Source organism: Takifugu flavidus, chromosome 6, assembly GCF_003711565.1.
Source record: "Takifugu flavidus isolate HTHZ2018 chromosome 6, ASM371156v2, whole genome shotgun sequence".
NCBI lineage: Eukaryota > Metazoa > Chordata > Actinopteri > Tetraodontiformes > Tetraodontidae > Takifugu > Takifugu flavidus.
In genome coordinates, this window is record NC_079525.1 from 4,497,082 (window position 1) to 4,509,275 (window position 12,194).

The 12,194-nt window shown below is 45.9% G+C and overlaps 2 long non-coding RNA genes across 3 annotated transcripts; one reads left to right on the forward strand and one right to left on the reverse strand.

Annotated features, from left to right (window-relative positions):
* The first annotated feature begins 867 nt into the window (after positions 1-867).
* LOC130527839 (uncharacterized) lies at positions 868-3,710 on the forward strand. The gene is made up of 2 exons (XR_008951136.1): positions 868-1,510; positions 1,640-3,710. It is a non-coding gene; the product is annotated as an uncharacterized LOC130527839 (long non-coding RNA).
* A 121-nt stretch (positions 3,711-3,831) lies between these two features.
* LOC130527838 (uncharacterized) lies at positions 3,832-11,786 on the reverse strand. 2 transcript variants are annotated; one of them, XR_008951135.1, is made up of 5 exons: positions 11,166-11,786; positions 10,000-10,164; positions 8,931-9,099; positions 4,981-5,160; positions 3,832-4,902 (listed from the first exon to the last, which is right to left on the reverse strand). It is a non-coding gene; the product is annotated as an uncharacterized LOC130527838 (long non-coding RNA). The 2 variants fall into 2 exon arrangements; XR_008951134.1 differs by lacking the exons at positions 3,832-4,902; positions 4,981-5,160 and adding an exon at positions 8,655-8,851 and having other exon boundaries at positions 11,166-11,768.
* Between the last annotated feature and the right edge of the window lie 408 nt (positions 11,787-12,194).

The following is a 12,194-nucleotide window of genomic DNA, read 5'->3' on the forward strand; positions in this document are numbered from 1 at the left end:
CACAGAGGAAATATGGAGGTGGTTTATTGATCTATTTCCTGCTGTGGCTGGAATTAAGAGTGACAGCAGGAAGAAGGATCACCAGGCTGAGGAAGTGGTTGTTCGGCAGCGGTGCGATTCTTGATACGCAGCCTGGAGTTTCTGTTCGATTAGCCGCGAGGCGCGTGTAAGATCTGTCGCACAGCTGGCACGCTTCAGCCTGGGAAGGCCGTCCCCACCCACGTCATCCAGAGAGGAACGCAGCCTCCAACCGGTGTTCTGCAGGCGTGGAGGAGAGACCAAGGCTGGAGAGCGCGGGCGAAGTTAGCATCTTCAGGAAATATCCCGTGACGATTCGTTTGTCGATGCTCTGTCTGGCTTTTGGAGCGTAACGTCGGTCTGATGCTGGACTCGCTCGCTTTAACCTTGTTTCTCTGCTGGCTGCAGCGCCCTGGCTGGTTTAGACGGATCGATGGGAGCCTCCTCTCTTTCAAACAGACGCCATCATGAATATTCTCGTCAGGTGCCGCGTGGCGACCGGTCGGGACCTTGCTCGCAGGACACCCAGGGGGCCGCAGGGGAGCCAATCGGGCTCGAGGACGAGGGTCAGCGGTGATTATCATGCGGGGCTTATTTTCACGGCTCTGCCGCCGCCTTGCCGACAGGTCGCTCCCTCCTTCCCTCCAGCTTCAAGTGGGCTGATTTTGTGAGAAGGCATTTTGCCGACCAGCAGCAGCGCCTGCGGTGCTTTAAACATGATAAGAGAAGAGAAAAAGAGTGAGAAATGAGAGCAGGAAAGATGGTTTTACACACAAAAAGGGAATTTGCTGGTAAAACATCAGGTTATTTCAGATAGTAATTATACAGGCAACAACAGTTTTTGCATGACTTGTTTCCCCTGCTAAAATAAGCTAAGCTAAGCTAAGCTAAGCTAAGCTAAGATAAGCTAAGCTAAGTGGGGCTTCTCCATTTAGAAGGTCATTATTCTTCAGGAAAAAATGATTCCAGATGTTTAAGAGGGCCGAGGAAGAATCTATCCCTTCAAATGTATTTTAATCACCACATAATGGCGACTTCATCTTCCTCTTTAAAGAAATGATCGACGAGACTCCAGCTGTGCTCGGCTTTCTCTCGTCTTCCCTGTCTCAGGCGGCTCCGATCGGTCCGATTAGGCCGTCACACATCAAAGACGAGACGGGAAAGAAGGAGCAGGGAGGAGGATTGATGGTGCGAGTGTGTACAGAGGAGAAACGTGCGCAGTAAAGTGAGACGCGGCAGGCTGAGGCGAGGAAGAGGAAGGCAATAAAAGAAAGTTTAGCATGAGCTAAAGTGTAGCGGTGCGCGGATGAATTATTTCCCCTGCCCTCGCCATCAGCCAGTATCATCCTTCAAAGGAGCCCAGCAGAATTTAGGCAGTGTTTTATCAACAGGAGGATCCACCTTTTTAAAACTGTGATGAATGTACAGACGGAGATAAAAAGGGGAAAAGAAACAGCTTCACTCGGTTTAAGAAAGCTCAAGACAACTCAAGGTGACATTATCATTAACGCACCGGAGGTCCTTTATGCTAAAAATTAACCTAAAAGTGACAAATTTATTTGTGCTGCGATAGTTTAACAACGGGCACTGAAAATATGACGCCTTCCTCCATCATTTTTAGGACACTCAGGGGTAGAATCAATGCTTGATTGCCCCATATCAAGGACTGAAGGGTAGCAGGGTGGCAGGGTAGCCCAGGCCCTCAACTCCTCCTGAGGGCTCCCGGGTGTTTCACGTCTACACTGGCTATGGAATCCAGCCGCCATGAAGATCATTCCCTCGGGTCTATTTGAACGTGGATGCACCTGAAAAATGTCCAAAACAACTGTATGAGTGGGGGAAGACGTGGCCTTCGAGAGCCAGCCTGGAAAAGTCCCATCACATCAGGATTCATCCCACATCAGGATTCATCCCACAATCATCTGATTCATCTGTTCAGGATCCTCCTCTTCTGGCTCGTGGGCCACTCTAAAGGCGAAGTTTAAAGGCGATTCCTAACTCTTGAGTTACCTTAATCCCAGAAAAGCTACAATAATCCAAACCCTGGCAACAACAGCACCTCCAGAAGAGGTAAATGCTAGCAGCGCATTAGCCGCGCGCACCTAAAATCTGCTTATTTCTCACAGGAAGCCCTCAGTTGAAGGCGAGGAGGTAAAGAGGAGCTGGCGAAGTTGGCATCTTCAGAGTATTATGAACTCATCTGAATACGAAAGTTGGAACAAATTACCTCCTCCCACATATGGACGCATAAAAAGGCCCCCAGCTGCAGGTAGAGCCAACAGGGAATTACAGGAAGTGAACGAGCACTCCATTTGGAGGGTTCTCAGGAGAGCAGATACACCCCGGTGCTGTCGAGAGATGAGGGATAATTGATGGCTGCTTGCTGTGGCGTAATGCGACAATTTGCAACCAAATGCTACGTCGGCCGTCTCCCCAGCAGGGAAAAGGCTGCTGTTGTCTTTCCTCCCGCCTCATCGAAACACCGGGTCGTTCAAATGATGAGAAAAATCCACCCTCGCAGCTATGTCATCAGATTTTCCCGCTCCTGCTGGAATAAAAGCGGCGAATCGGGAATAGAGAGCAGGATAACAGACTGTGACAGCGCTGCGTTAGGGAGGTGAGGGTGACATTAGCGCAGAGGTGAGCGCGTGGGCGGGAAATTCAATCAGGCTGCAAATCTGCTATGCAGAACAATGAAGAGACCAGGAGTGAATGATTTCAACCCTTTGATCATCTCAGGACTTCTGCTTCGCCGGGTTTGAAGAGACGTTGAAAGCGGAGTTTTGCTGTGGAGGTGGGAGCGGAGGGAGTCGGCGGAGGTGTCAGAGGTGAGCGCCGACTGCACCGGGTTATTTGTGGAGGAACGTGCCTTTGCATCTTGATGGAGATGCAGATGGAGCTACAGAGCAGAGAACAGCTAGCGTGTCAGAGTCTTGCAATGAAAGACTCAGAATGCTGAATAATAACTGAAAAAGTGATTATTTTAGTGTTTCTTTAGCATTTTATCAGACCTAGCTAGCATTGCTAGCCTTGTGATGGTGGGGGCCTGAACACAACACTCACTTTACGCTAAAATCTGCGTTTTATTCAAGTTTTCGACGACTGAATGATACATTCATCACGCACACGTCTGTTTGCCATTTATTTAGCTAACTGAATAAAAACAATAGATGTATCTTGTTGCCTAATGTTGATGGTATTTATAATATGATCAGAACAAATGTACCAAAACTCCTCTGTAATGGCCGCCGGCACAAGCTGAAGCGAGTTATTCACACACAACTGCCTTCAAAAGGCAGGTGTGTGTTTATGAAACCAGAGGCCGTCGTTCCACATGAGAGAGGCAATTAATGATGTTTGAAACTTGCTGCTGATTAATCACTAAATGTTTTCTCTCTGACACGTTTGATTTATAAGACTAAAGTCTTTTTTATTTCTGTTTATTTTTAACATGAACTTATACTAACGGCCTTCTAAACATTTCAGTGTGGTGTTATTAGCATTATTAGCGCTGAGATCAACCTTCACTTGGGCCTTAAAATGCACTATAGAGCACCAAAACGGCCCATAATCAACATGTTTATTTGTGTTCAAATACTCACTTTTACTGCATTCAATATTATAGTTTTGTGTGTTTTTTTCTCCATTTGGAAGTAAGTGAATTAATGAATAAACTCATTAAAAGAAATGACTTTTTTTTGTATAATATGGGACCAATTTGCGAAATGTTTTTCCCATTTTCATTTTCTTCTGCTAATTAATGAGGGTTTGGTGGTTTGTTTATCGATGTACGAGCGTTCAGAATAGAGCCTCATGATCGTGTTTCGATGTGAGCATTATGGGATATCTCCAGTACGCTCAGTAGGACACAGCCATCTTCATTAAAGCCGATGCTGGTCGGACCCGAGCCTCCGCCGTGCTGCTATCGACCCTTAAACACACTTACTTTTCAGTTAACTACAGCCACACGCAATAATTATATGATGATCGTGAACCTGTTCTCCGTGTGCACCACCAGGGAGTCGTAACCCCTCCCCCATTGTTTATCGCAGAGGTTGTTTATTCGTGTCTCCTTACAGGCAGGTCTATAACTCTCATTTATTAGCATGTGCATCAATAAACCACAGACCACAAATCCTTACACTCATATTTACATTGCTGTAGTTTACCCCCCCCCCCCCCGACATGAATCACAATCAGAGCGACGGTTCTCTTAACACCTCATCGGGCCGCTGATGGTTTCTAACGACAGTGCGTCCGAGCTAAAACCACTGGAACGTACAAAAACACCATGCTGGGATGCAGCTAACAGCTAACTTTTACCTAGCCTGGCTATGCAGCGAATGATGACACCACAGAGGAAGAAGATGATGACAAAGGGCATCCAAACACGCCACCGCGGGCCTGCTGCCAGGGTTTTAAGCCGTCCATTTTCCATTCTCTCTTTCACACCTTATTTAGCATGGCGCCGGGATAATTTGCATTCTAATGATGAGGCCCCATGCACGCAAAATAGCTTTTTAGGAATGGCTAAATAGTCCTGTGTATTCATGAGATTCCAGAGAGTCATCCTGACCTGTCAGAACCAACATTAAGGCAGAAGACCGCTCTTGGCGGGTAAAAGAGGACGGTGTCTAGAATATTCTGACAAATGTTCTGGTTCGTGGGGGACGAGCGCTCTCCACGTGCTGCTCACGCGTCTGGCAGGAACACCTTTGACGTTCCGTGTTGCAGCCGGGGAAAGAAATCAGCGGGTCCGGATGGGGGAGCCAGTTTTTCATTTCCAGTTTTTATGAACAGGGTTGAACGTTTGTTCAAGTCCTTCCAAAGTCAGAAGAACCGCTGGCAGAACTTTTTAGACTGTGTTCAGCATCAAGGGGACGGCTAAAGAAGAAAGCGGCGCTATTAAAATTAGCCAACAGCTCTTAATTGGATTTAGCTTTGATGTCCGGCGTCACTCACCATGGGATGGAAAAAAGGAGAGACTGTTCCCGAGGGAGGTTTAGTCCGTATCTGGTTGGTGCTTTATTCCCCCACCTACGATCCAGCTATTTCACCAGGACAGACATTTGATCTCGACTCCTTTAATCTTCATTTTGAGGTTCTGTTGCTTCTACCGGCTGAATTGGAATGTTAGTGATGCTGTGGGAATAATGGAATCTATTAACGTGAAGGATTTCAGTGGTAAACGGCGCCGGCTCGGAGACAAACAACAATTAAACCGATTGGAATTGCTAAATCCTAAACATCTAAGAGCCCGGAAAATGAAGAAGAAGAAAACGTGACAAACATCCAAGTTAATGACAAAATTAAGAGGAAAAAGGGGGGAAGAGGCCGAATATTGAGCGTATAATAGTGTTTTAGTATTGTTATTGACAAGAGCTAAAGCCCAGAGGTTAGCGGAGGCTCAGTACATCACGTCCTAACCTCCTCGTCTTGAGCGCAAGTGAACAATCGCCGCAGAGCTCTGACAGGTACAAGGAAGGTTATTCTTTCTCTGACACAACAGCACTTTAAGCGCAGAGTTAAGAATGGTTCAAGGAGAACGTGGAGTGCTTCGCGTGACAGCTCGGCTAGCGTGCTAAGCACTCCGCACAGAAAGGAAAACTCACCCTCATGCAGCATTTTGAGCCGGTTTCTGAGGCACTTGTTATGTGTTGTTATGTGTTTTGTGAGTTTGCTGTTTATGCAGGGAAGCATCAAAATCAGAGGGGGGGGGGTGTCAAATTTCACCAAATAAATGTTGTTTTTACAATCACCTGAGGTGTGGCATGAACAGAACTGTGTGTGTGTGTGTGCCTATACTTGCCACATATTGGGTACCAACATGCTCATTCCTCTAGCACAGTGAGGACATGTTTGCAAAATGAGGACATTTTTGTTGGTCCTCACAACTTCAAAGGACTGAGGGTTTAGACTTGATTTTCAGGTTGAGATTAAGATAAAGATTAAGATCAAGTTGAGGGTTGGGGGGAGCATTTGGGTCGGGTAGAGTTCAGGTAGGGAGATGAGTGATGCAGTATGTCTGTGAAGGTCCCACAAAGATACAAATACATGAATGTGTGTGTGCGCATCAGTGTTTTTTCTACCTTCCCCCTTCTAGCTGTGCATAGTATGCTGAAGAAGCATGAACTGCTTTGAAAATGACAGTCTCCTCTTGATCAGGCTTTGTTAGCATTGGCGCGGTACTTTAGCGTTGTCATACCACCCATCAGCTACAACGTTAGCATGACGGGGTAAACATGCCCTGAAAAATAAACTGCATTCGTTTCAAAAGTGGCTCCTCCCGCATTAATAAGTTAGTTCTGGCAACCGTGGAATTAACATAATGTTGTAAAGACAGGCGCTTTTTTTTGGACAACAGCTGGATTCACAAGATAAACTTTAAAGAGAAACTGTGGAAGACAAATCCTTTTGTCTTTAAACAGCACCACTTTAAAGCCTAATCCACGTGTTCCGATTAAAAAGGTTTGCACAGATTTAACAGGGGAAAAAAAGAGTGGCTCCTTTGAAGGTATTTATTTTAAATAAATAATTATCTAATTCCAGGGTTTAGAGCAGGATGCCTGCAGGAAACTGTGAAACATTTGGCACCTTTTTTTTAGTGTTTCTGCTGAGTCAGCAGATCTCAAACACGCACAGTTACCTTCCTCTGCCTCCAAAGCCTCAGCGCGACGCCGGTTTGTCGGAGGCTGTTGGATAATCGCAGCCTCTGCAGGGACCCGGGTCTGTTGTGGGTTTATTTCATTCGCATCCTTTTTAAGTCAAGTGTCGTTTGTGCAATCCCGCCGCTGATCTGTGAAGTTCAGGGGGGACTCGCCGAGGCTTCCTCGAACCGAGGAGGAAATCAGAAATGAAAGGATAAGCTGCCAGGACAGATACGGCTCCGGATGAACACATCAGGACAGCTGCTGTCAGGGGCAAACTGGGACAACGACGTCGCTCCATGCATCATCAGTTTGTCATTCCTAATCAGCCTCACGGGAGGTTTTGGGCTCTATCCCAGCGAGAGGCAAGAACACCTGGACAGGTCACCGGGCCACGGCAAGCTAACCCACATTAGCAAGAAGACTGCGATAGGATCCAGAACCTTCTTGGGGTGACTGGTTCTAACCACCCTGCACAATGGTTTTAAGCTTTTTTCCAGTTTCCTTTTCTTCTGTTAGGGTTAGGGTTAGGGTTAGAAAATAAAAGAACAAACTTTGCTTTTCGTGACTCTTTCTCTACTTCAGTGCAGCTCCGACTGTAACCGATGTTTTTCATTACCAACCCCACAGAATTACAGTGTCTCCTTTGGGCAAAAGCTTTTTACTGTAGATGAATTCCCTGAAAAATGTTTATGGGCTCCTGATAACGACAACTGGAGTTAGGCAGCAGATCTGGTAGCTGCCTCACAACTAGTGAAACAAATATGTTACAATTTGGAATCCCAAATCAAGAGATATTTAAGAAATAAAGCTGACATCGTCCTGCCAACCCTCAATGAGCTGCTCCTGCTGCACTGAAGCTACACTAATGCTAACCAAAATATTTTTATAGTTTTCTTGCCGTCTTTAGCCAGATCCATTATCCAACACTGAGCACACACATAATTGGAGCTCATGCTTGGACGTACGTGCTTTCTGCTTTTGCTGCTGGCCATCCTGAAATGCATCATGGGATAGCTAGCTTGACCCCAATTCAAACGAGTCACTTATGCACAGGTGATACTTGGTAACACGTGCGTACTTAGAATCGGAGCAGTACTTGAGTAACTGACGACGTCTCAGAAGTAGGCGAGAAGTTTGCCTATTAAGAAATCGCGTTCTGCGTTCATCCATTTACCCCCACATGCTAATTACTATCCAAACACACAAGAGAATCTGGGCACGTTGACTACAGGGTCCTGGCATCGATCCCATGACTTTGGTTTGGTTTCCCACGTGGCGATGCGGCCCATCATCCTCGTGTCATAACTCAATCCAGTCGCAGTCCCGGAGCTTCTCAAACAGCCTTATAAACGGCCGACTAGTAGCAGCCTGCAGCTGTTGTAGCGACAAGAAAAAAAAGGGTGGTAAACAAAAAAGAGTCACACCTTCTTTAGAAGGAAATTGGTGAGAGATGTTTTCGCCGAGGAAACCAAAGAGATGTTCACTGCCCAGCGGTAAAATATGCAAATCGCTTCCTGCTGCACAGTCGGCAGGAATCAGATAAAATTAAATAAATAAAGCTAACAACACAGCTTGTGGGTGTTCATTATCACCGGCCCCTTGTGTAAGTCTTAAAGTTTTGTGCATTTTAAAACTAATCTGGCAGGTTGGGAGTCCGCGGTGGAAAGTGATGAGCTCCTCTACAGGAGGACGTAAGCCTGACATTTGGTGGAATAAGCTACCAGATAGAGTCCTCGTGGAGAATCCCTTCCTGGGACTTAAGAAGTTTGAGACTAATACCCCGGCATATATTTCCCACATCCTGCCAGGATATCCTTATATAATACTGTACTTGTGCTACGCTCATCTTTTAGGAGAATTATATTTGTTTCTTTAAAGCCCCCCGCCCCCAAGTATCAGCGGCCTATCAGCAAAACTGTACTTGGAAAATGTCTGATCTAAAATACTAAAAAAAAAAGCACGTAAATGTGAGACTGTACATCAAAGTGACGAGTGAATTTTTACTTTAATCTTTGAGTGTGAGTGTTTTTTTCTCCTTCTCTGAGTGGGTTTGAAGAGACACCCTGAAAGGATTCCTGAACGATCCGGACGATTCAAACTCTCAGTGATCTTTCTGCCGGTCAGCACAGCCCACTGGGCGTTTTTCACAGGGGCGTCGACCAAAATAACGGCGATAGTGGAGGCTGTTGTGAGTGTGAGGACATGAAAAGAAAAGCTAGCTCACTTAGAAGGGTTAGCATGCAAAGGGCTGTGGCTAATTACCATTTGCATGTTGATGGTCTGAAGTGGTGCTTGACCCCTCGCAGGGAAAGACAACACCACCTCCCGGAATGATGACATCTGATGGGCGTAATGGATGGCATCCCTGAGGAGGAACGTTTTACCTCGATCGTTCGGAAGCACCAGGACCGATTCGAGCTGCATCTGCTGCCTGACATAAATTCAAGGGCAAAGGGAATGTTATTAGCTCTTAGAGTTAAAACAGCCGCTAATTGAGTCGGGATGTCTAGAACCAGCCCATTTAAAGGGCTTCAGCGGTGCTGTGACATTGATCATTTATTTTTGGTACAAATCAAACACTCTATAAAAGACTGACGTCATCTTCCTACCTGAAGAGTGAAGCCAACGCAGAAGTGCTTTTACTTGCAGTACCACCGAGATCCGCTTGGGGAAGAGTCCTAAAACCTCTGCATTCAATGCAGCAGCCTCAGTACCCACTTCCCAACAACCCAATCCCCATCCACCTCCGCTGGACTCAGATCAAGTCCTGAATCCTGAATCCCGCCTCCCTAAAGCTGCCTCCCCCATCTCGCTCATTGTTAAGTGTCCTTGGGTTGCTTAAAAGGTGCCCTACAAAAGCCATTACTGTTAATATTGTCGATTAAGAACTTTTCTTAACGTTAAGACATTGGAATCAAACATTAAGATGATTGGTCGTCTTCTTAAACAGCTGGCCACAGTGTTAAAGAAATAGAGCGCTTCATTTTGAAACGTCAAAGAAAAAACCCGTTTCCAAGCTTTAATAGCGACATAAACCCATCTCTGCCTTCATTGATTCCATCCCAGAATTGCTGCCGACAACTTGGATGCTTCCAGGAAAGATTGTTTAATTTCCATGACAAACTAAGCACGTCTGCCGTTTCAGCGCCACAAGAACAGGATTTGTCTCCTTAATAACATTCCCCAGGTAACCACGGTAACAGAGGCAGATTCGATTGATAGAGACTCCCGTGGAGTTCATGTGGTGGCGGAACTTCAAATGGAATTTGCGTTTTATTTATAAAGTACGTGACAATATGTGCAAACTCAATTTAAAGGACTCTATTCTCACCATTGCACTTCTTCCAGTCAGATCACCATGGCAACCTGGAGTGGAGGGAGATCTGCTTAAGAGGAAGTTCTCTTCTTTAAAGGTCCTGGTGAGTTTGGCTCCTCCTGTTCTCAAGAGTGTCTTCCATGACTGCATCCCCAAGCACTCCCAGTCCAGAGGTTCACCCTTGTACACATAAAGGATCTTAAATTTAAACTTCTGAGATTCCATCTGATGAATTCTATGAGCGGGAGAACCTTCTCATGGCAACAAAAAGGTTCTTGGTACATGCGGAGTGTCTCCAGGTTCTCCAGTTTCCTCCCATAGTTCAAACGCAGGCACAATAGGTTGAATGGAGGCTGTGAGCGTGTGCGTGCGTTTGCCATTAGCATTAGCCGCTAATGTGTGTAACAACCCTGACGCGGACAGAAGCTCTTCTTTGATTCTACCAGTCCACTCCATCTTTTAAAACAACCCCACTGAAGTGAGCCGAATGCACCATTTCTTCTCCATTAAAGGGAGCGTCTCAGACCTACTTCCAGTTGGCCCATAAAGCTGAAATCTGCTGGATCAGGTAGAAAGTTTAAGAGCTCTGTGGTCAGCAGCTGCCCATAAAAGCAGGCGTGCGATTAGCCCATCGCGCTAAAAGATATTACAATCTTGTATCATCAGCGACTTTCCACTGGCATTTGGTTGCCGCTTTATTCCTGATTAGCCGTGATGTATTTGTTTTAAACGCTTCATAACTTTCCATTATGACAACTAGTTCCTCTTGACTGAAGGTGTGGCCATTAGCCGTGAGGGTGGAACCTTTGAAGGTTCTGAAGTTTGAGCCTCCAAGTTGTTTGTAGCTTAACCACCGCTGTTAGCGTTAGCCGCCGTGCCGGCGACGCTGCCGAGTAAAGCTGAAGGACCCCTGACCAGGTGGAAACACCTGATTAGAGAAGAACGCTCACGTCCATCTGTCGGAACATTTGTGAGGAGACTTTGTCTCAATATTGTTCCTGGAGGAAAAAGATGAAGGAAAGCTGGAGACTTCCAGCTGGTTCTCCTGGGAACGCCAACCCTCTCCGGGAAGTAGGAAGAAAGACGTCAGTCACAAGGAAAACTTTGGTTTGATCAGAAGAAGGGATCGTTTTATTCCATCTCTGGATGTGTGTCTTGGTTTTTAAATGTCCCAGACTCACCTGCGTGAATGGAGCTCTTCTCAGTTTTCCTCCCCGTCGGAATTCGTTTAAACTATTATGGTATTTTGTCAGCATGCAGCATGTCCACGAATTCCCTCCTTATCGAGAGAAACTTTTTTTGGAGAATGAATGTAATTATCCGTCAGAGCTGTGCGAGTACGTTTGCTGTGGCTCGATAACGTTTGGCTTAGATGTGTGTGTGTGTGTGTGTGTGTGTGTGTGTGTGTGTCTGCAGAGCTGAGATTAAACTGGAGTTATCAGTGCAGGAATTGCCTTCTGCTTCCTCCTCCTTAATCAGACGCGTTTATCTGTCGGCTGTTGTTGGAGAAAGAAGTCCGCGTCTCCCCGGAAACCTGCCACTCCGCGCTAGCGTGAGACGACAACGCCTTTGTACACTTTAGCTTATTCATTGTCACATTATCGCCGCCGCTGAGTCCGTATCTGCGCCAGCCTCGCACAAACGTCTGTGGATGGGATGACATTTGGGATTATACGGGCAGATACGAAGGGAGCCGTCTGAATTCAGAACTTTTTAAGTTTCCCAGGAGGAAATGTTACGAATCACCCCAACGGTTCAATACTTCTGAACTAATAATAAACGCCTAGTTTAGAAAAAAATCAGTTTCCCTCTGGTGTGTAATAAGGTTACCACACATTCCGAAGCTTTCCATAGGTTGTTTGCTACAATTAGGAGCAATGATCTTTACTTTTAATGTAATTATCACTGACGCTACACTTTTCAGTAAATCAACACACATGGCATTAAGAATAGAGATTTAAAGAAAAAAACAAGAAAATGAGGGATTCAGAGAAAGGAGAAGATGGAAATTCCAGTTCTGAGGAGTCTTCATTTGTCTCAGTGGCTGTATATCTGATTGACACCCGTTCCAGGGTGCAGAACTCCTGAAACCATCCCCCTTGTATGAATAAGTTATGGCTTCTGCCTCCATGAACGCATCACGATGTGTTCATGCATCTCGTCTTTCCCCACCTCTGCTCTTTTATTACCTCTGGGTTTTGCTGTTGTTG